The sequence below is a fragment of the Moschus berezovskii genome, chromosome 19 (assembly GCF_049115385.1).
Source record: "Moschus berezovskii isolate FMDL1 chromosome 19, NW_MosBer_1.0, whole genome shotgun sequence".
NCBI lineage: Eukaryota > Metazoa > Chordata > Mammalia > Artiodactyla > Moschidae > Moschus > Moschus berezovskii.
Genome location: NC_142478.1, coordinates 34,986,270 through 35,009,481, shown reverse-complemented (window position 1 = coordinate 35,009,481; position 23,212 = coordinate 34,986,270).

The following is a 23,212-nucleotide window of genomic DNA, read 5'->3' as shown; positions in this document are numbered from 1 at the left end:
GAGATCCAACCAGTCCATTCTAAAGGAGATCAATCCTGGGTGTTCATTGGAAGGACTGATGCTAAAGCTGAAATTCCAATACTTTGGCCCCCTCATGTGACGAGTTGACTCACTGGAAAAGACTCTGATGCTGGGAAGGATTGGGGGTGGGAGAAGAAGGGGACGACAGAGGATGAGATGGCTGGATGGCATCACCGACTCAATGGACTTGAGTTTGAGTGAACTCCGGGAGTTGGTGATGGACAGGGAGGCCTGGCGTGCTGTGATTCATGGGGTCGCAAAGAGTCAGACACGACTGAGCGACTGAACTGAACTGAACTATGTGTTATACAGTAGCTCCTTATTAGTTATCTATTTTATATATAGTAATGTGTATATGTCAGTCCCAATCTTCTAATTGGGCTTCCCTGGTGGCTCAGAGGTTAAAGCGTCTGCCTCCAATGCGGGAGACCCGGGTTCGATCCCTGGGTCGGGAAGATCCCCTGGAGAAGGAAACGGTAACCCACTCCAGTATTCTTGCCTGGAGAATCCCATGGACCGAGAAGACTGGTAGGCTACAGTCCAAGGGGTCGCATAGAGTCGGACACGACTGAGCAACGGAACGGAACGGAATCTTCTAATTTATCCTGACTACCCCTTACCCTGGTAACCATAAGTTCATTTGCTACATCTATAACTCTGTTTTTTTCTTTTGTATTTTACAGAAATTCACTTGTAGCCTTTTTATTAGATTCCACACGAATAATTGATATAAGTGATACCATGTGATGTTTGTATTTCTCTGTCTGACTTCACTCTATTTGTCTTTCTCTGTCTGACTTCACTCAGTATGACAATCTCTGGGTCCATCCATATTGCTGCAAATGAAATTATTTCTTTCTTTTATGGCTGAATAATATTCAATTATATATATATATATATATATATATATATATATATATATATATATATATATATACCACATCTTTATCTGTTTGTCTGTCAGTGGGTATTTGTGTTGTTTCCAAATCTTGGTTATTATGACTAGTGCTTCTACGAACATAGTGGTACATACATTCTGATGAATTACACTTTTGTCCAAATATATACCCCTAGGTGGGTTTGGTGGATCATATGTTAATTCTGGTTTTTTAGCTTTCTGAGGAACCTCCATACTGTTTTCCCAGTGGCTGTACCAACTTATGTTTGGGAATACTTTCTAAACACACACACATGTCTCAGATACACATAAGAAAATATGATTCTTTTTATTGAAGTATAGTTGATGTATGGGCTTCCCTGGTGGCTCAGATGATAAAGAACCTGCATGCAATGGGGAGACCCAGCTTGGGTCCCTGAATTGGGAAGATCCCTGGAGAAAGGAATGGCTACCCACTCCCATATCCTTGCCTGGAAAATTCCATGGACAGAAGAGCCTGGTGGAGTACAGTCCATGGGGTCGCAAAGAGTCATCCACACTCTTATAGTTGATGTATAATATACTATATAAACTACAAGTGTACTATACAGTGATTCACAATTTTAAAGGTTGTACTCCATTTATAATTTCTATAAAATATTGACTGTTTTACTCGTGTTGTACATATATGCCTGTAGCTTATTTTATACCTAATAGTTTGTCCCTCTTAATCTCCTACCCCTATAATGTCCCCTCTCCCTTCCTCTCACCATTGGTCACCACTTGTTTGGTCTCTATATCTGTGAGTCTGATTCCTTTTGATATACTCATTAATTCCACTGAATGGGAGAGAATATTTGCAAATGATATGACTGATAAGGGGTTACTATCCAACATGTATAAACAACTCATACAACTTAACATCAAAAAAACCAAAAACTTGATTATAAAATAGTCAGAAGAACTGAATAGATATTTTTGCAAACAGGACATGCAGGTGGCTAACAGGCACTTGTAGAGATGTTCACTATCACTCATTATCAGGGAAATGTAAATCAAAACCACACTGAGCTACCACCTCATCTCCATGAGAATGGCTATTGTCAAAAAGAACACGAGTAACAAAAGTTGGCAATGTGGAGAAAAGGGAATGATTTAACTCCGTTAGTGGGAATGTGAATTGGTGCAGCCACTATGGAAAATAGTATGGGGTTTTCTCAAAAAACTAAAAATAGAATTACCATTTGACCCAGCAATTCTACTTCTAAATATATGTCCAAAAATCTCCAAAAACACTAGTTCAAAAAAATACATGCTCAGTGTTCATGATGCTGCTGCTGCTAAGTCCCTTCAGTTGTGGCTGACTCTATGCAACCCCATGGATGGCAGCCCACCAGGCTCCTCTGTCCATGGGATTCTCTATGCAAGAATACTGGATTGGGTTGCCACTTCCTTCTCCATCAGTGTTTATAGTAGCATTATATATGATTGCCAAGATATGGAAGAAACCTAAGTTTCTATCGGCAGATGAATGGATAAAGAAGATGTGATGCACACACAGAGAGAAACACATAGCCAATGGAATATTACTCAGCCATAACAAAGATTGAAATTTTGCCATTTGCAGCAACATGGATGTACTTGGAGGGGATTATGCTAATTGAAGTAGGTCAGAAAAGATAATACTGTATGATGTCACTTGTGTGTGGGATTGAAAAATGATGCTCATAAAGACCATGCATGTCTCTCTAATGGGGTATACCAGGTAGGATTGAGATAACTGTGGGCTATAAGATGGGCTTACTAAAACTTTAACTGCTTGAGAGACATATAAGTTAAAACTATAGTGCTAGGTTAGAACAATATTTCAATATTGTTATGAACTAAATATTCATATACCTCCATGTTGAAATCCTACTGACAGTGTGATGGTATTAGGAGTGGGGCTTATGGGAGGTATGAAGTCATGAGGGTGAAGCCCTTATGAATGGGACTGACGCCCTTATATAAAAGATACCCCAAAGAGCTCCCTTGGCACTTTCTACCATGTGAGGAAAAAGCAAGAGTACAGCTATCTATGAACCAGGATGCAGGCCCTCACCAGACACTGACTGAACCTGTTGGTTCTCTGATCTTGGACTTCTCAGTATACCAGAACTGTGAGAAATAAATTTCTAGTATTTATAAACTACCCAGTTTATGGTAGTTTGTTATAGCAACCCAGATTGACTAAGACAAACACTATCTATGTTATTTGATATAAATTACTTAATGTCCCTGTGCCTCGTTTTCTCTATCCTTAAATAGGGATAATAATAACAACTTACACAGTTCCAAAGAATAAATGATATATTAATGTCCATGATGTTATCCATTTGTTTTCTGTTTCATGGTCAGAATACTTGTTCAACACTTCCTAGATTCCTTCAACTTACTGATTCCCTTTTTACTGGCCATTCTATATGTTTAAATTAAATATATAGCACCTGATATCAGTTCTGCAAATGATTGATATAGCACTGGTAATCCTTGGAAGGAAAGTTATGACCAACCTAGATAGTATATTAAAAAGCAGAGACATTACTTTGCCAACCAAGGTCCGTCTAGTCAAGGCTATGGTTTTTCCCGTGGTTGTGTATGGATGTGAGAGTTGGACTGTGAAGAAAGCCGAATGCTGAAGAATTGATGTTTTTGAACTGTGGTGCTGGAGAAGACTCTTGAGAGTCCCTTGGACTGCAAGGAGATCCAACCAGTCCATGCTAAAGGAGATCAGTCCTGGGTGTTCATTGGAAGGACTGATGCTAAAGCTGAAACTCCAATACATTGGCCACCTCATGCGACGAGTTGACTCACTGGAAAAGACTCTGATGCTGGGAAGGATTGGGGGTGGGAGAAGGGGACGACAGAGAATGAGATGGCAGGATGGCATCACAGACTTGATGGACGTGAGTTTGAGTGAACTCCGGGAGTTGGTGATGGACAGGGAGGCCTGGCGTGCTGTGATTCATGGGGTCGCAAAGAATCGGACACGACTGAATGACTGAACTGAACTGAACTGAATGAAGGCAGAGAGCTAATAAGATATACACAGTATATCATATATATGTATATGTCTTATATTTGGCTCAATATAGAAAAGAACTTGCTATTTAGTTGCTTTTCTTGAATGTAATCAAATATCCAAAATTCTGTGAAGGCTAAATTTATACTGGAAAATTGCTGAGTACTTGTCAGAAAGTAATACCGCAGGATAAGATGATGAGTAATACTATCTATATTTTGTGTGTTTCATTGTAGTGACATTTCTGGGAAACCCAACTCTTATCACTCTTCTATTTTTAAATTAATAAAAGTTTAGGGCCATAAATGGCAGTATGAGAAATTGTGTCAGTTATTCCATATTAGTCAATGAGTCAATTCTTTGATCTTAGTAGTTATATTTGGACTGAATAAAGCACACAGAAGGAATTAGGGCTTCTCTGGTGGTTCAGATGGTAAAGAATCCACCTGCAATGTTGGAGAACTGGGTTCAGTCCCTGGGTTGGGAAGATCCCCTGGAGGAGGGCATGGCAACCCACTCTAGTATTCTTGCCTGGAGAATCCCCGTGGACAGAGGAGCCTGCTGGGCTACAGTCCATTTGGTTGCAAAGAGTCGGACAAGACTGAGTGACTAAGCACATGTTTATATTAATGAAGATTATAGTTTCCATGACTACTGATGAAATATCATCATCTCATCAGTAGAAAATAAATTTTTGATATATGCAGACACTATTCACATATGATGTCCAATTTACCTTATTTCAAGGGGCATGGGAACCATATACATTGACTTTATTTGCCCTTAAATTAGATATACATCAATAATAATATGGAATAAATGTGAAGTTTAACTGAAAATAGGAAGAAATAAGAAGCTTTAGACTGCAGGAGAATTATTTCATTCCCTGGAAGAATTTTGTTTTTTTTAATCCATGTAAGTATTTGACCACACTCAATATTAGTTGAATATCACACTGGGTTCTTATTTGTATTTAAAATCTAATGCTGACCATTTGTGGTTTATTTTCCTTGCTCATGGTCTTACTACATGGGAAAAAATGATCTAGGTCTAAATAACATAATTATTTTTATAGTTAATACCCATACACTGCTCAGGTTGTGAGTGAAAATAATCACCCTGTGTAGTCCCTCATGAAATTTCAAAGCTCTATTATGAAGCCCCCACCATTAACGTCTTAATCTTTTGCCAAGTCAACATAGTGGGCTCTTTTATTTCACATAGAAATGACACTCGAGTGCCAGAAATACAACTTTGGAAAAATGCATTTTCATTTGCAAAAAACTGACTATGAAATAATCCTTTAGGACTTTTACCATCTGAAACTGTATTTTATAGTAAGAAATATACATAAATAATATTATATTTTGGGAAATTTCACTCTGACTATAGGCAAAGCAACACACATTTAAAGCATTTACTGCTTTACAAAATTTTATCATTAATTGTGGACAATTTTAAGTATCCGTAGTGTTATTGAAAGTCATTTAATTGTGAGTTGTGAAATTATTTACACAAATCAAGATTCTGATTTATGTGAAAATAAACTGCTCCTAGATGGCGGCAGAGGATAAGGTGTTTAGATAGCATCACCGACTCAATGGACATGAATTTGAGCAAACTCTGGGAGAGAGTCCCGGAGAAGGCAATGGCAAGCCACTCCAGTACTCTTGCCTAGAAAATCCCATGGACGGAGGAGCCTGGTAGGCTGCAGTCCATGGGGTCGCTACCAGTCAGACATGACTGAGCGACTTCACTTTCACTTTTCACTTTCACACATTGGAGAAGGAAATGGCAACCCACTCCAGTGTTCTTGCCTGGAGAATCCCAGGGACAGGGGAGCCTGGTGGGCTTCCGTCTATGGGGTCACACAGAGTCGGACACGACTGAAGTGACTTAGCAGCAGCAGCAGCAGCTGGGAGAGAGTAAAGACAGAGGAGTCTCACATTCTACAGTCCACGAGGTCACAGAGTTGGACGCGACTTAGCTACTGAACAACAATAATCCAGGTGACCTGATTTGAAATGTCACATATGAGATGCTAACTTCCTATAAGTATCCTCAGTTCTTCTCATCACTAAAATAAGGAAAGAAACAGCAATATATCAATAACATATCTTGCCATTTGTATAATTAAGAATAGTACAATGTTTATTGACAATATCTCCATTATTTTCTCACTTTTTAAAGTTCCTAATATAGTTATGCGGAGAAGGCAATGGCAAGCCACTCCAGTACTCTTGCCTAGAAAATCCCATGGATGGAGGAGCCTGGTAGGCTGCAGTCCGTGGGGTCGCGAAGGGTCGGACACGACTGAGCGACTTCACTTTCACTTTTCACTTTCACACATTGGAGAAGGAAATGGCAACCCACTCCAGTGTTCTTGCCTGGAGGATCCCAGGGACGGGGGAGCCTGGTGGGCTTCCGTCTATGGGGTCACACAGAGTCGGACACGACTGAAGTGACTTAGCAGCAGCAGCAGCAATATAGTTATGAATCTCATTTCAGTGTAACAATGAAAAAATAAAGTGCATGTTAAGTGATGCTGACATAAATAACTTCTTCTTCCATGTAAATTGCTATAGGTAAGAGAATTCATTTTTGCATCAAATCTTTCAAGTATATGCTTAGGAGTAAAGCAGAACAATTTTGTGTAAATCATGTTTTGTAAAAAAGGACGTGGAACAGGATACAAATGTATGTAATTTAATGGAAATACAATCACTAATGATACAGATTGCCAAATGGAATTGTCTTGTCTCCAGAAGCTGTGTTTACTGCCTTTTTCCAAAGTGACTTAATGGATTTTTAAAACCATGTCTTCAGTTACATTGTTCTTGTTAAATGGAAACTTTAATTTTAAGCTTCTCCTGATTCCATTTAACGGAATAGTCTCTTTTGCATAATCCCACAGCTTTTCTTTATTGGAAATATCTTTTGTAAAATTTTGCTCTGTACTTATAGTTGACGTAAGAATTTTGAAAAATGAAAATGTACATTTCGACCATAAGTCTTGCTCCTTATTTAGGTATATTACTGGAATTACCTCTGTTAAACAGCTCCAGATTTCTCAACTGATGTAAGATCTAATTAAGGGAAGAGAGTGCGTTATGACATAACAGATTTTTTAAAACATATCTTCAAAATAAAATTTCCATATATTTGTTCAATAAACATGTGTTGAGTGCTTACTCTCTGCCAGGCTAAGGATCAAGAATTGGAATTACATAGATACATAAGATTCCTAGATTATTCCCATATGAACTATTTTTTGTTCTACACTTTGAGAATTTTTGCCTACAAAATTAAAACTTTATTTTCTGAGCTGCAATAACTTTATTATAATTAGCACTTTTTGAAAATAGTGAAAGCTCAGCATTCATAAAGTTAAGATCATGGCATCCATTCCCATCACTTCATGGTAAATAGATGGGGAAACAATGGAAACGGTGACAGACTTTATTTTCTTGGGCTCCAAAATCACTGTGGACGGTGACTGCAGCCATGAGATTAAAAGATGCTTGCTCCTTGGAAGAAAATCTGTGACAAACCTAGACAGCATATTAAAAAGCAGAGACATCATTTCGCCAATAAAGGTCCATATAGTCAAAGCTATGGTTTTTCCAGTAGTCATGTATGGATGTGAGAGTTGGACCATGAAGAAGGCTGAATGTTGAAGAATTGATGTTTTTGAACTGTGGTGTTGGAGCAGACTCTTGAAAGTCCCTAGGACTGCAAGGAGATCAAACCAGTCAATCCTAAAGGAAATCAATCATGGATATTCATTGGAAAGACTGATGCTGAAGCTCCAATACTTGGCCACCTGATGCAAAGAACTGACTCATTGGAAAAGACCCTGATGCTGGGAAAGATTGAAGACAGGAGGAGAAGGGGATGACAGAGGATGATAAGTTTGAATGGCATCACTGATGCGATGGACATGAGTTTGAGCAAGCTCTGGGAAATCGTGAAGGACAGGGAAACCTGGCATGCTGCAGTCAATGGGATTGCAAAGGGTCAGACATGACTGAGTGACTGAACAATAACAACATCAGTAAAGTATAGCATTAATGTGTCTGATTCAAAATGGCATACATATTATCTCTTCTTTCATTTGGAACTCAAGTGATAGAAATGAATAAAAATGGTAACTGTAAATTAACTATGTAAATTAAACACACAACCAGGGAAATAATTAAATGACTCAACTGCTGAGAAAGATTTTTTTTTCATTAATATAGATAAAAATAGAAAACATATAGAAAGAGAATGGAGGTGTTATAAGATTCTCAGGAAACCAAAATTAGGAGGGAGAAGAGACCAATAATCTGTCAAGGCAAAGCTTTGGACAGAAACTCTGGACCCTGGAAAAAAGAAAGTCATTTTTTTTTTCCCCTGAGTGACATTTGACTCAGAAATATTGAATGTGTTGGATGGTTGAATTGAATTAATGGATCTGAAAGCCTAGGGATTAGTTTAAGTTTATAAATGGAACAGTTGACACTTTTCACTACCCACACCAAATTCCACCATCAGTATTAACCAGCAACAAGTATCAACTCCCCAAAACTAATCCCCACAAAAAAGGATCACAGATTTCTGGGGAAAACTAGGATTTCTAACATGGATTTGATGTACTAGCCAATATATCTGTATTTTGCTTTTCTGAGCTAATGCAAGATTCAGCTTCCATTTTCTTTAAAATGAAGACTATCAGCCAAGAAACTTAACCCATAGAAATAGTTAACCATTAGCTTTTATGTTGCATTATTTTAAATATAAAGGTCAAAAATGAAAACTAAACTTTTGTGAAAAGCTCAGAGATGATATTTAACAACAATTACCGAAAACTTTACTTCAGATGAAACAGAAGTAATTCAGAAAACAAAACTGTAAGGTTGAGATGGACCAATGATGTTGAATAAGAGAACCCAGATGCCAAATAGATAATGTAACAGGCTTTAATGGCTGCACACCCCCGAGCGGAACCCCAAGACCTAACAGAGCGAGGTCACGAAGTCCTCGCCGAACAAAGGCAAGAGGCAACTTATATAACTTTAGGCAAAATTTGAAGTGTTGGTCTCTCATAGGTCAGTTAGCTGGTGGGGGCACAAGACCGGGTTGGTTGCCCGATCTGTTCAAGGTTGTGCTGACACAGCGGAATAGTTCTTGCTGTTTCTGGGCAGAATGCTGTTTCTGGACAGGAGGTTAGGAGGGGGAGGTTAGGAGAGGGTTGATCTCTACCAGGAACCGATACCTCAAGGAGACACTCTAGCAATGGGAGAGGGAATGAGAGAACAGAGCAAAATAGTCAGCCTTTTTCCACCAGTGGGAAGAAGAGAAGGGGGGAAGGGAAGAGGCCAAAATGACCATTGAGGTCCGACCTTACATTCTGACCCTTTTGATAGGATAAGGGGCGATGTAGTCGTCTCTGGCTACTTCCTGCTGTAAAGGGGCATTGTGGGGATTTTGGGTCATTGGTCGGACTCTGGTGTCTTTCAGGGGTTTTTAAGGTCTTTGGGCGGAAGTCTGGAATAGGCGGTCATCATCATTTTCTGTGTGTTGGCATTTCAGGTCATCTTTTGCAGCTGTTGATATGTGGGCTGAAGAGCAATGTGAGTAAAGTGACTGCAAGAATAAAAACAGGTTTAATTCCGACCAGCTAACATGGTCTTGGGTCTGCGGCCTGTTATTCTGTAAGAGGCCACAGAGCAAGCATGACTGATTAAGATATTAGGCAGAGGAGAACCAAGGTATAAAAGGTGACCTGGGTGTCAGTATAAAGAAGGAAGGTTCCCTGTAGTCAAAGTTTAATGATAGCCTGGGTGAGAGAATCGAAGTCAGTTATAGGAGTGGCAAGCCAGAGGTCTTGCGGGAGGTCAGACAGAAATTTTTCAAGATTGGCTAAGGTGAGAGACATGTAGAGAGGTAGGTCACTACAAAAAAATAGTAGCACCCCAGAAGTATAGTGCAACCTACGATGTAGGAGAGGGCCAGAAAGAGGCGGAGAGCAAAGGACCATTCCAGTGGGGCAATTGAAGCGAGGCCTATGGCAAAAAATATGGCCAGGAGGATGACTAGAAGCAAGTTTTACCAGTTGAGCTCGATAGTCATTATTCACCCATAATGAATAAGGGTTATTTGGTTATAGTGAGTCTGGCATGCCCGGAAACTTTGGAAATGTAGGTTTGGGTATTTGTGGACTGAGGAGGGGGCAAGCCATGCAAGGGGGCCCATTTGAGTCTAGTAATGTGGTACCAGGGTTCGTGTCCCAAGAGTTTGGCCACTGTGGGAGTGGTGAGAATCACCGTGAAAGGGCCAGTCCACCGCGGTTGGCGGGGGTTAGGTGTCAGCATCTTTAAGAGAACCTGGTCTCACAGAGTCAAGGTAGTTAATGGAAGCTCCCGATCTGCGTCACTAACGGGATGGGGTAGGGTGTGGTCTGCGTGTTCCCATAGAAGGGATCGGAGGAGTGTGAAATAGGGCGGATAGGTTTTGAGAGGTGGTAGTGGGGGGTCTGGGAGACTGGCGAACAGATACGGCCTACCGTATAGCAGCTCGAATGGCATGAGGCCTGTCTTGGAGTGGGGAGTTGTTCGGATGCGTGTGAGTGCTGCCGGCAGAAGGTGACTTGTTTCAGCATTGTCTAGGGGTTGGTCAGGGAATATTCTTGTCATACTATCATTTGGAGATTTGTTGCATCCTGGAAGAAACAAACTTAACAACAAAGTTAAAGGTACATGGCCCAAAGATTAATAGAAGTAGAAAAGCTGCTCAGGGGCTACCAGGAGAACCAGGACCAGACATTGGTTTTTGACGTTAATGTTTCTCTAGGTACGAGAAGATGCAAGAGTTTGGGCTCATAAAATCTTTACCTGAAAACATCTGACTATCTGAAGGCTGGTTCTTCTGGGTTTTTCTTGGAGCACAGAGTGCCTTATTTCTGATCTCCACCCTGAACTCCTTTCAGGGGGTGTTGAAGGTCAGCAGCTTGCAGTGGTCAAAATGTCATCTTTGTAGAGGCAGCTGGCAAGTACCAACTTCCAGTCTGCAGGGTCCCTTCATAACCACATATTTGACCATGTTTGGGGGCCATTTTATGGCCATTGTGTCCCGTGGTGCTGGGAAGGCTCATTCCCAGGTCCAGGGAAGATTTCGTGAATGGGCCACTCAGTGTGCTAAAATTGGACCAGGTCTTGCAAGTAGCAAAAGTCTCTGGACGACTGTCTTACTAGCCTCTTGGTCCAGGAAAATATTCCCTCTTGTTGCTTTTTCCTATATCGAGAGTTACATTATTACAATCATTGATCTCATATGGAACTGCATATCAGCATTATATCATAGGCTCAGTCACATATTTGTTAAAGTAAGAAATAATCTTCTGAAACAAGTGACATAGAAAATAAGATAGCCATGCTGCTGCTGCTAAGTCACTTCAGTCGTTTCTGACTCTGTGCGACCCCATAGACGGCAGCCGACCAGGCTCCACCGTCCCTGGGATTCTCCAGGCAAGAACACTGGAGTGGGTTGCTATTTCCTTCTCTATTAGTAAAGTAAGAATTATGTCAAGAACTTTCATTAGATAAAGCCTGGTACATCCCAAGTCATCTGACTTCATTTGTTAAATGACTATAGTCTGGTGTTAATCTCCTGGTTGTATATTATGGAGCGTCTGATCTTTATCTGAAGATTGGTTACTGAGATAAGCCTTAGAAACAAACTTAGAGTGTCCTTTTTAATAATTTAATTTTTAGCAATGTCATGTAACAAGGAACTGTCTCAGCAGTGAGTCTTAGTAAACATTAGACCTTAATTAACAAAACTAGAAACTTAGTTTAACAATTTACAAAACTTAATATTCAGTGATTTTTTTATTATGGAGGCATTAACCCTGTAGCTAGGAGGGCTTTAACCCATCAAATAAAAATGAGGTTTGTCAGGGAGCTGGGAAAAGTCAAGCGGCCATCTTGGATTTCCATAGCCCTGACTCTGTTCTTCAGCTATTGTTTACCCATTTTTAATTTCTCAGTTTAGGAGTAGATTGTTACCACAGTTTAAGGACATTAGGATAGCACAAGTCTAACAGAGTTTTTGTATAAGCAGAATGAGTTTTTATATGTACTATAATCTTAAATAATATTTATTTACTTTATTAAAGTAATAAAAGATTTAAAAAACAAGCATGAATCATTTAAAGGCAAAGAAATTCATAATCTGTTATTGAAAGATTCATTCTAAGAAAACTTTGTTCTCTTAACATAGAGAGTAGACTAGATTCCAGTCTGTTACCAATTTACCAGATAGCAAACAAACAAAATTTATCAGTTAATCTTAGAAAAGTCTTTTCCATAAATCTTGAAGAACTAGCAGTATTTTTCTAAAGGCATGAGAGTGAAACCATACAAGGCATGTTTAAAATCCAATTAAATTATAATTTACAAAGTAGCCTGCTAATTGCTGTGACTTGTAATATTTGACAACATTTTACCAGGACATATCAGATTTTCATGAATTTTACATAATTTCTAGGATATTTATATAAGTAGCATCACCCATAGAGTATAACCTGAGAAGACTCATCATTCCTCCAACAATATTTCCCATGCAGTTTAACATGTCAGATGAACTCAGGTAGTTTAATAGCTCTTTGGGTTGTCTCAGGGGCCCTCTGAAGCATCCCAAAGTCAGCTAGAAGTCAAGCTATTTAGGCAGTTTTGTTAATAAATATCAAAAGGGTTTACAACACTCAGTCAGCTAAAATCATGTAGATCACTGTGAAATAATATATTCACTTGGCCAAAGTGACAAAGAAGATTTTAAAGGTAAACATAGAACAAATCACTTCAGAGGTAAACAAACTTAAAATCCATTATCAAAGGCAGTTCAACATCTCAAGAAAACTTTTATACATAAAAACTCTTCTCTTGGGGTCTATTTTCCATCAAACCTTCTTATCACTTTTTGTACCCATTTGTTTTAACTTCATTTTTATATCTTTTTTACTGAACATACAAATCTTACTTCCCTTAAGTGGGGACCTCGGTGTCCCATACTGTGGTCTATAAAGGAAGATTCAGAGGCACAAAGGAGGAGTAGAGGTAGGGTGGGGGAGTAAGGGCGTGAGAAGGGCAGATGTATGGTGGCTTTGAGCTTAGTTAGAATGTCTCGTCCTAATAGCAGAGTGGGACATGAAAGAAGTATTAGGAAGGAGTGGATGAATAGGTGATGGTTGAGCTGACCAGGCTGTGGTCCAGTCTGTAGGGGGTGTGAGGGCTTGCCATCTATACCCACCACTGAGATCTGGGAAGGAATTAGAGGGCCCCCATAAGTGGGAAGAACAGAGTAAGTAACCCCCGTATCCATCAAGAAATTGATAGACTTACCCACCAATTGAAGCACTACCCTGGTCTCGGCTTGGGTTATGGGGGTCCCCGAGTCTGGGCGTCGTCAGTCTTCATCGAGGGCGAGAACTTCCAAGGTGGGAGGCGAGGACGAGTTACCCCTTTGGGGGCCCAAGCCCCAGCCTGGCGAGGTCAAGGTCTGGGCCGCCTGAGGGCAGCCATTCGCCTAGTGCCTCTTTTGTTTACAGCGAGGGCTTGGCCTGGTTGGAAGCTTGGGATTTGGGCATTGGCGGGCCCAATGACTCTTGTGGCCACATTTGAAGCAGACTCCTGGAGGCGGCTTCTGGGGACCCACCTTCTGTTCCGTGGCTGGCCGCAGGACTGCTACCAGTGTCTGGGTATGCCTCTCAAGGAGGTTGGCCTGCAGTTTGGCCTGTTGTTTAAACCTTGCCTTACGGCTGACTTTGGCTACGTTTTCCCAGGCATTATATACTTTAAAGGCCATTTTTACCAGATCTCAGATGGGGGGGTCTGAGGCCCGTCCTCAGCCTTGGATAGCTTTTTCCTGATGTCTGGAGCTGACTGGGATATGAAGCGATTAGCTAGAGTGGTGACCCCTGCTGGAGAGTTGGGAGTGATGTGGGTGTAAGTGGTGAGAGCTTTGGTCAGCCTATTGAGGAAGACTGCAGGGTTTTCATCAGGGCTCTGGGTTATTTTATCTAGCTTTAACATATTAACTACCTTGAGGGAGGTGGCTTCCATGCCTTCTAGCAGACATTCCAGCATGTATGGGATACTGGCCCTCCCCCGTTGCCCCTCTTGTTAGTCTCTGTTAGGCAGCTGCCCCAGGGGGTTGGGCAGGATCTGCCAGATTTGCCAGATGTCACTGGTTAGCTACCATTTTGTCTGCCGCCCAGATGGTCTGTCTCTCTTTTGGGGTGGGTAGAGTGATGGAACAGAGGGAGACCCCCGGTTGCACCTCCGGGGAGCCTTCTCTTGAGTGAGAAGGCTACGGAGAAGGCATTGAGAGTGTTCATGAGGGAGGGGTTGGGGAAGTTGGGAAGAGGGAGTTGAGAAAGTAACAGAAGTGGAAGGCGGGGTGCCGTCAAGTCTTCTGGAGGAACCGTGAGGGCGGAGTTTTCCTAGGTCAGCTGCTGGCGCTGTGCCAATCTGTCTGAGCTGAGGGCTCCCGAGGCTGCTTGCGTGGAGCCGGAGGTGGAGTTTTCCTCAGTCTGTGTGGACCATTTTGGTTGTTTGGCTGGCAGCGAGGGGCCAGAAGGGGAAGGGGAAAGAAGGATTTGGGAGGGGGGAAAAACGTATAGGGGGAGGGACAGGGGCGCAGTCACCATCAAAGCCTGTACATAGGGTACCTTAGACCACTTTCCTGTCCTTTGACAGTAATTATCTAAATTACGGGGGATGTTAAAATCAAAGGTCCCCACTGAAGGCCATTGAGAGCCATTGTCAACAGAATATTGGGGCCAGGCCTCAGAGCAAAGAAAAAATCAACCGCTTGTGGCAGATATCATGAGACAGATGCAAAATCTTAAGGTTGGCCAAGAGGTATTCCAGAGGAGCTGACCAACCCTGGTCAGGTTTGGAAGTGGCTGCCCCCATGGCGGGTGATGGAATAGAGGCTCAGGGGTAAATCAATCAGGCATCCCCAAGAGATTTAACACCCCAGTGAGGAGGGTCACCGCAGCTGAAAATGGACGTCTCCAAGATTGACTGGTGCCAAGGAATTGGAAGGGCTGCTGCAGCCAAGTCAGATGTCTCCTAATCAACTGGTGCCGAGGAACAGGCCTGGTCTGCTGGAGGGAGCCAGATACAGCTGTGATTTCCGAATGGGCCTGGCCCACAGAGAACTGGACTCCCTAGGATCACTCGCCAGATGGGAGAGCTCACCCCAAACCCTGACTTGAGGAACTTACCCCGTATTCTGCTGGACAGTTGAGCGGTCCTATTGAGGCAATGACTCAGCCCCGGGCCTGGGTTGGGCCTGAGGGAGCCACAGGCCCCGTGGCCGGCGGCCTGGGCTCTCACCTCGAGCCCCACGTTGGGTGCCAAATGTAAGGTCAAGATGGCCCAGTGAAGTTGAATAAGAGAACACAGACTCAAAATAGATAATGTAACAGGCTTTAATGGCTGCACACCCCCGGGGCTGAACCCCAAGACCTAACAGAGTGAGGTCAGGAAGTCTGCACTGAACAAAGGCAAGAGGCAACTTATATCACTTTAGGCAATATTTGAAGTGTTGGTCTCTCATAGGTCAGTTATCCAGGGAGACAAGACCGGGTTGGTTGCCCGATCTGCTCAAGGTTGTGCTGACACAGTGGAATAGTTCTTGCTGTTTCTGGACAGGAGGTTAGGAGGGGGAGGTTAGGAGAGAGTTGATCTCTACCAGGAACCGATACCTCAAGGAAATGCTAGCAATGGAAGACGGAATGAGGGAACAGAGCACAATAGTCAGCCTTTTTCCAACAGTGGGAAGAAGAGAAGGGGGGGAAGGGAAGAGGCCAAAATGGCCATTGAGGTCCAACCTTACAAAACTTTAATACTACTTGATAACTTGAGAGAAACTTAAGAAAATACTGCATTACTACCCCACCACCTCAAAAACAAAATGGGAGCTAAAAGTGATTGCCTAGTGGAGTGTCACCCAGGATGAAGACAAATGGGGCCAACATGGTATTTTTCATTTTAGTCTTGTCTGACCTGTTTAATTTTGCTGATAAGAAAGCATTAACTTGATTTAGAATTAAGTAATTGATAATGCCCCCACAGCAAATTCTTACACATTTCAAACTCTTTCTGGTTATTTCAGTCAATATAATGTTCGTTTCCAAGGCAAACCATTCAATATTACAGTAATCCAAGTGAATGCCCTAATCAGTAATGCTGAAGAAGCCGAAGTTGAACGGCTCTATGAAGACCTACAAGACCTTTTAGAACTAACACCCAAAAAAGATGTCCTTTTCATTATAGGGGACTGGAATGCAAAAGTAGGAAGTCAAGAAACACCTGGAGTAACAGGCAAATTTGGCCTTGGAGCACGAAATGAAGCAGGGCAAAGGCTAATAGAGTTTTGTCAAGAGAATGCACTGGTCATAGAAACACCCTCTTCCAACAACACAAGAGAAGACTCTACACATGGACATTACCAGATGGTCAACACCGAAATCAGATTGATTATATTCTTTGCAGCCAAAGATGGAGAAGCTCTATACAGTTAGCAAAAACAAGGCCAGGAGTTGACTGTGGCTCAGATCATGAACTCCTTATTGCCAAATTCAGACTTAAATTGAAGAAACTAGGGAAAACCACTAGACCATTCAGATATGACCTAAATCAAATCCCTTATGATTATACAGTGGAAGTAAGAAATAGATTTAAGGGACTAGATCTGATAGATAGAGTGCCTGATGAACTCTGTATGGAGGTTCATGACATTGTACAGGAGATAGGGACCAAGACCATCCCCCAGGACAAGAAATGCAAAAAAGCAAAATGGCTGTCAGAGGAGGCCTTACAAATAGTTGTGAAAAGAAGAGAAGTGAAAAGCAAAGGAGAAAAGGAAAGATATAAGTATCTGAATGCAGAGTTCCAAAGAATAGCAAGGAGAGATAAGAAAGCCTTCCTCAGCAATCAGTGCAAAGAAATAGAGGAAAACAACAGAATAGGAAAAACAAGAGATCTCTTCAAGAAAATTAGAGATTCCAAGGGAACATTTCATGCAAAGATGGGCTCGATAAAGGACAGAAATGGTGTGGACCTAACAGAAGCAGAAGATATTAAGAAGAGGTGGCAAGAATACACAGAAGAATGGTACAAAAAAGATCTTCACGACCAAGATAGTCACGATAACGTGATCATTGACCTAGAGCCAGACATCTTGGAATGTGAAGTCAAGTGGGCCTTAGAGAGCATCACAATGAACAAAGCTAGTGGAGGTGATGGAATTCCAATTGAGCTCTTTTAAATCCTGAAAGATGATGCTGTGAAAGTGCTGCACTCAATAGGCCAGCAAATTTGGAAAATTCAACAGTGGCCACAGGAATGGAAAAGGTCAGTCTTCATTCCAGTCCCAAAGAAAGGGACTGCCAAAGAATGCTCAAACTACCGCACAATTGCACTCATCTCACACGCTAGTAAATTCATGCTCAAAATTCTCCATGCCAGGCTTCAGCAATATGTGAACCGTGAACTTCCAGATGTTCAAGCAGGTTTTAGAAAAGGCAGAGGCACCAGAGATCAAATTGCCAACATCTGCTGGATCATGGAGAAAGCAAGAGAGTTCCAGAAAAACATCTATTTCTGCTTCGTTGACTATGCCAAAGCCTTTGACTGTGTGGATCACAATAAACTGTGGACAATTCTGAAAGAGATGGGAATCCCAGACCACCTGACCTGCCTCTTGAGAAACCTGTATGCAGGTCAGGAAGCAACAGTTAGAACTGGCCATGGAACAACAGGCTGGTTCCAAATAGGAAAAGGAGTCCGTCAAGGCTGTATATTGTCACCCTGCTTATTTAACTTATATGTAGAGTACATCATGAGAAACGCTGGGCTGGAGGAAGTACAAGCTAGAATCAAGATTGCCAGGAGACATATCAATAACCTCAGGTATGCAGATGATACCACCCTTATGGCAGAAAGTTAAGAACTAAAGAACCTCTTGATGAAAGTGAAAGAAGAGAGTGAAAAAGTTGGCTTGAAGCTCAACATTGAGAAAACTAAGATCATGGTGTCTGGTTCCATCACTTCATGTAACATAGATGGAGAAACAGTGGAAACAATGTCAGACTTTATTTTTTTGGGCTCCAAAATCACTGTGGATGCTGATTGAAGCCATGAAATTAAAAGACGCTTGCTCCTTGGAAGGAAAGTTATGACCAACCTAGACAGCATATTAAAAAGCAGAGACATTACTTTGCCAACAAAGGTCTGTCTAGTCAAGGCTATGGTTTTTCCAGTGGTCATGTATGGATGTGAGAGTTGGACTGTGAAGAAAGCTGAGTGCCAAAGAATTGATGCTTTTGAACTATGGTGTTGGAGAAGACTCTTGAGAGTCCCTTGGACTGACAGGAGATCCAACTAGTCCATCCTGAGGGAAATCAGTCCTGGGTGTTCATTGGAAGGACTGATGTTGAAGCTAAAGCTCCAATATTTTGGCTACCTAATGTGAAGAGCTGACTCATTGGAAAAGACCCTGATGTTGGGAAAGATTGAAAGCAGGAGGAGAAGGGAACAGCAGAGGATGAGATGGTTGGATGGCATCACTGACTCAATGGACATGAGTTTGGGTAAACTCCGGGAGTTGGTGATGGACAGCGAGGCCTGGTGTTTTGTGGTTCATGGGGTTGCAAAGAGTTGGACATGACTGAGTGACTGAACTGAACTGATTTTATGAAAATATGTCATTGTTGTTCTTGTGATTTTATGGATGTATGTTTTTGTTTTTGGGGGGGTAAATAATTATGTTTAGAATAATTTGAATAGTTAGCGATGTGTTTATGAGGACTTCCCAGGTGGTCCTGGTGGTAAAGAACCTCCTGCCTGTGGAGGAGAGATGTAAAGGACCTGGGTTTGATCCCTGGGTCACAAAGATTCCCTGGAGGAGAGCATGGCAACCCACTCCATTATTCTTGCCTGGAGAATACCTTTGTCCATGGATTTTATGTATGCAGAACTTTTTATAGAATAAGTGTGTGATTTTACAGTCTCATGAAAAATGTTGGAAAGTTTGAGTTGCTCTATATTCTTGACAATACATGATAATTTCAGTCTTTTAATTATTCAGGGCAATATGTAGTAGTGTTTAGCTGTGACTTTAAGTTGCATTTATCTGAAAATGAATGAAATTAAACACATTTCCATGTACTTATTATCCTTCGTAAAGCAGCATTCTTTGTAAAGTATCCATTTAAACCTTTACTTATTTTTACTGGTAAATCATCACTGTTCTTATATATATCCTAAATAGCAGTCCTGTCTCAGATATATATATTGTGGATATTCCGCAGGTGTCTTGCCTATTCACTTATTTTTAAAGCATTTGCTTGATGACCAGAGGTGTTTTTTTTTTTTAATAAGGTGTTTATATATTTTTAGTATGATGTCTGACTGCTTTATTATTTTATGGTAATTGCTTAATGGTTTCCTGACTTTGTTGTTCTGCAGTTGCTCAGTCATGTCCGACCCTATGTGACCCCATGGACTGCAGCACACCAGGCTTCCCTGTCCTTCATTATCTCCAGGAGTTTGCTCAAACTCATGTCCACTGAGTCGGTGATGCCATTTAACCATCTCATCCTCTGTCGTCCCCTTATCCTTCTGCCTTCAGACTTTCCCAGCATCAGGGTCTTTTCCAGTGAGTCTGCTCTTTGCATCAGGTGGCAAAAGTATTGGAGCTTCAGCATCAGTCCTTCCAATGAATATTCAGGATTGATTTCCTTTAGGATCACTTGGTTTGATTCCCTTGCTGTCCCAGGGACTCTCAAGAGTCTTCTCCAGCATCACAATTTGAAAGTATCAGTTCTTCAGCTCTAAGCCTTCTTTATGATCCAAATCTCACATCCATACTAGAAAAACCACAGCATTGATTATATGAACCTTTGTTGGCAAAGTGATGTCTCCTCTTCCCTGGTGGCTCAGGCAGTAAATAATCTACCTGCAATGTGGGAGATCTGAGTTTGATCCCTGGGCTGGGAAGATCCCTGGAAGGAGAGCTTGACAACCCACTCCAGTCTTCCTGACTGGAGAATACCTATGGACAGGGGAGCCTGGTGGGTTTCAGTCCACCAGGTCACAAAAATTTAGACTTGACTGAGTGACTAAGCACAGTACAGAACAGATTTTCCATAGTTTTTTTTTCCAAGGGCTTCCCTGGTGGCTCTGATGGTAAAGCATCTCCCTGCAATGCAGGAGACGGCAGCTTCAATCCCTGGGTAGGGCAGATCCTTTGAGGAAGGAAATGGCAACCCACTCCAGTATTCTTGCCTGGAAAATCCCATGGTCAGAGAAACCTGATAGGTTATATATAGTCCATGGGTTTTCAAAGAGTCTGACATGACTAAGCAACTTCACTTTCACTTTTCTTCCAAGGAGCAAGCAGCTTTTAATTTCAATGTTGCAGTCACTGTCTGAAGTGATTCTGGAGCCAAGAAAATAAAGACTTCACTGTGTCCATTTTGTCCCAATCTATTTGCCATGAAGGGTTTCCTAGTAGCTCAGCTGGTAAAGAGTCTGCTGCAATGAAGGAGATCCTGGTTCGTTTCCTGGGTCAGGAAGATCCCCTGGGGAAGTGATAGGTGACCCATTCAGGTATTCTTGGGCTTCCCTGGTGGCTCAGTAGGTAAAGAATTCACCTGCAAAGTGGCAGATGTGGGTTTGATCCCTGGGTTGGGAAGATCCCCTGGAGGAAGGCATGGCAACCCACTCCAGTATTCTTGCCTGGGGAATCCTCATGGACAGAGGCACCTGGCAGGCTGAAATCCATGGGGTCACAGAGTCGGATATGACTGAGAGACTAAGCACATTTCCCATGAAGTGATTGGACTGGAGGCCATGATCTTAAATTTTTGAATACTGACTTTTAATCAACTTTTTCACTCTCCTCATTCACCTTCATCTCAAGGCTCTTTAGTTCCTCTTTGCTTTCTGCCATAAGGGTGGTGTCATCAGCATATCTGAGATTATTGACATTTCTCCCAGCAATCTTGTTTTCAGGCTGGCATGTCATATGATGTACTCTGCATATAAGTTAAATAATCAGAGTGACATATTCCTTTCCCAATTTTGAACTAGTCCATTTTTCCATGTCCAGTTCTAACTCTTGTTTCTTGACCTGCTTCAGGTTTTTTAGGAGACAGGTAAGGTGATCTGATATTCCCATCTCTTTAAGAATTTTCCACATTTTGTTGTTATCCACACAGAGAAAGGCTTTAGCATACTTAGTAAAGCATATGTTTTCCTGAAATTGTCTTGTTTTTCTATGATCCAGGGAATGTTGGTAGTTTAATCTCTGGTTCCTCTGCCTTTTCTAAATCCAGATTCTACATCTGGAAGTTCTTGGTTCATGTACTTTTGGAGCTAGCTTGAACGGTTTTGAGCATTACCTTGTTAGCATGTGAAATGAGTCCAATTGTGTGGTAGTTTGAGCATTCTTTGGCATTGCCTTTCTTAGGGATTGGAATAAAAACACCTTTTCCAGTCCTGTGGCCACTGCTGAGTTTTCCAATTTTGCTGGCATATTGAGTGCAGCACTTTCACAGCATCATCTTTTAGGATTTGAAATAGCTCAACTAGAATTCCATCACCTCCACAACTTTGTTCATAGTAATGCTTTCTAAGGCCCACTTGACTTTGCATGCCAGGATGTCTGGTTCTAAGTGAGTGATCACACCGTCATTGTTATCTGGGTCATGAAGATCTTTCTTATACAGTGCTTCTGTGTATTCTTGCCACCTCTTCTTAACATCTTCTGCTTCTCTTAGGTCCCTTGTTTCTGTCCTTTATTGTACTCATATTTGTGTGAAATGTTCCTTTGGTGTATCTAATTTTCTTGAAGAGATCTCTAGTTTTATCCATTCTATTGTTTTCCTCTGTTTCTTTGTGTTGTTCACTTAAGAAGGCTTTCTTTTCTCTCCTTCCTATTCTTTGGAGATATGCATTCAGATGGGTATATCTTTCCTTTTTGCTTCTCTTCTTTTCTCAGCTATTTGTAAGGCCTCCTCTGACAACCACTTTGCCTTCTTGCATTTTTTTTCTCTTGGGGATAGTTTTGGTCACCACCTCCTATTCAATGTTACAAATCTCTGCCCATAGCTCATCAGGCAGTCTATCAGATCTAATCCCTTGAATCTATTTGTCACTCCCACCATGTAACCATAAAGAATTTGATTTAGGTCATAACTGAATGGCTTAGTGGTTTTCCCTACTTTCTTCAATTTAAGTCTAAATTTTGCAATAAGGAGCTCATGATCTAAGCAACAGTCAGCTCCTGGTCTTATTTTTGCTGACTGTATAGAGGTTCTCCATCTTCATTTGCAAAGAATATAATCATCTGATTTTGGAATTGACTATCTGGTGATGTCCATGTGTAGTGTCATCTCTTATGTTGTTGGAAGAAGATGTTTACTATAACCAATGTGTTCTCTTGGCAAAACTCTGTTAACCTTTGCCCTGCTTCATTTTGTACTCTAAGGCCAAACCTGCCTGTTTCTATAGGAATCTTTTGACTTCCTACTTTTGCATTCCAGTCCCCTATGATGAAAAGGACATCTTTTTTTGGTGTTAGTCCTAGAAGGTCTTACAAGACCTTCAACAGTCTTCATAGAACTGTTCAACTTCAGCTTCTTCAGCATTGCTGGTTGGAGCATAGACTTGGATTACTGTGATATTAAATGGTTTGCCTTCAAAAGAAACAGAAATCATTCTGTCATTTTTGAGATTGCATCCATCAGGCAGCATTTCAGACTCTTCTGTTGACTATGAGGGCTACCCATTTCTTTTGATGGATTCTTTCCCAGAGTAGTAGATATAATGGTCATCTGAATTACATTCACACTTTCCAGTTTCTAAAATGTCGATGTTCATTCTTGCCATCTCCTATTTGACCACATCCAATTTACCTTGACTCATGGAACCAACATTCCAGGTTCCTATGCAATATTGTTCTTTCCAGTATTGGACTTTACTTTCACTACCAGACACAACCACAACTGGGGATCATTTCTATTCTGGCTCAGCCTCTTCATTCTTTCTGGAGCTATTTCCCACTCTTCTCTAGTAGCATATTTGATACCTTCTGACCTGGCAGACTCATCTTCAGTGTCATATCTTTTTGCCTCTTCATAGGGTTCTCAGGGTAAGAATGATGAAGTGGTTTGCCATTCCTTTCTCCAGTGGACC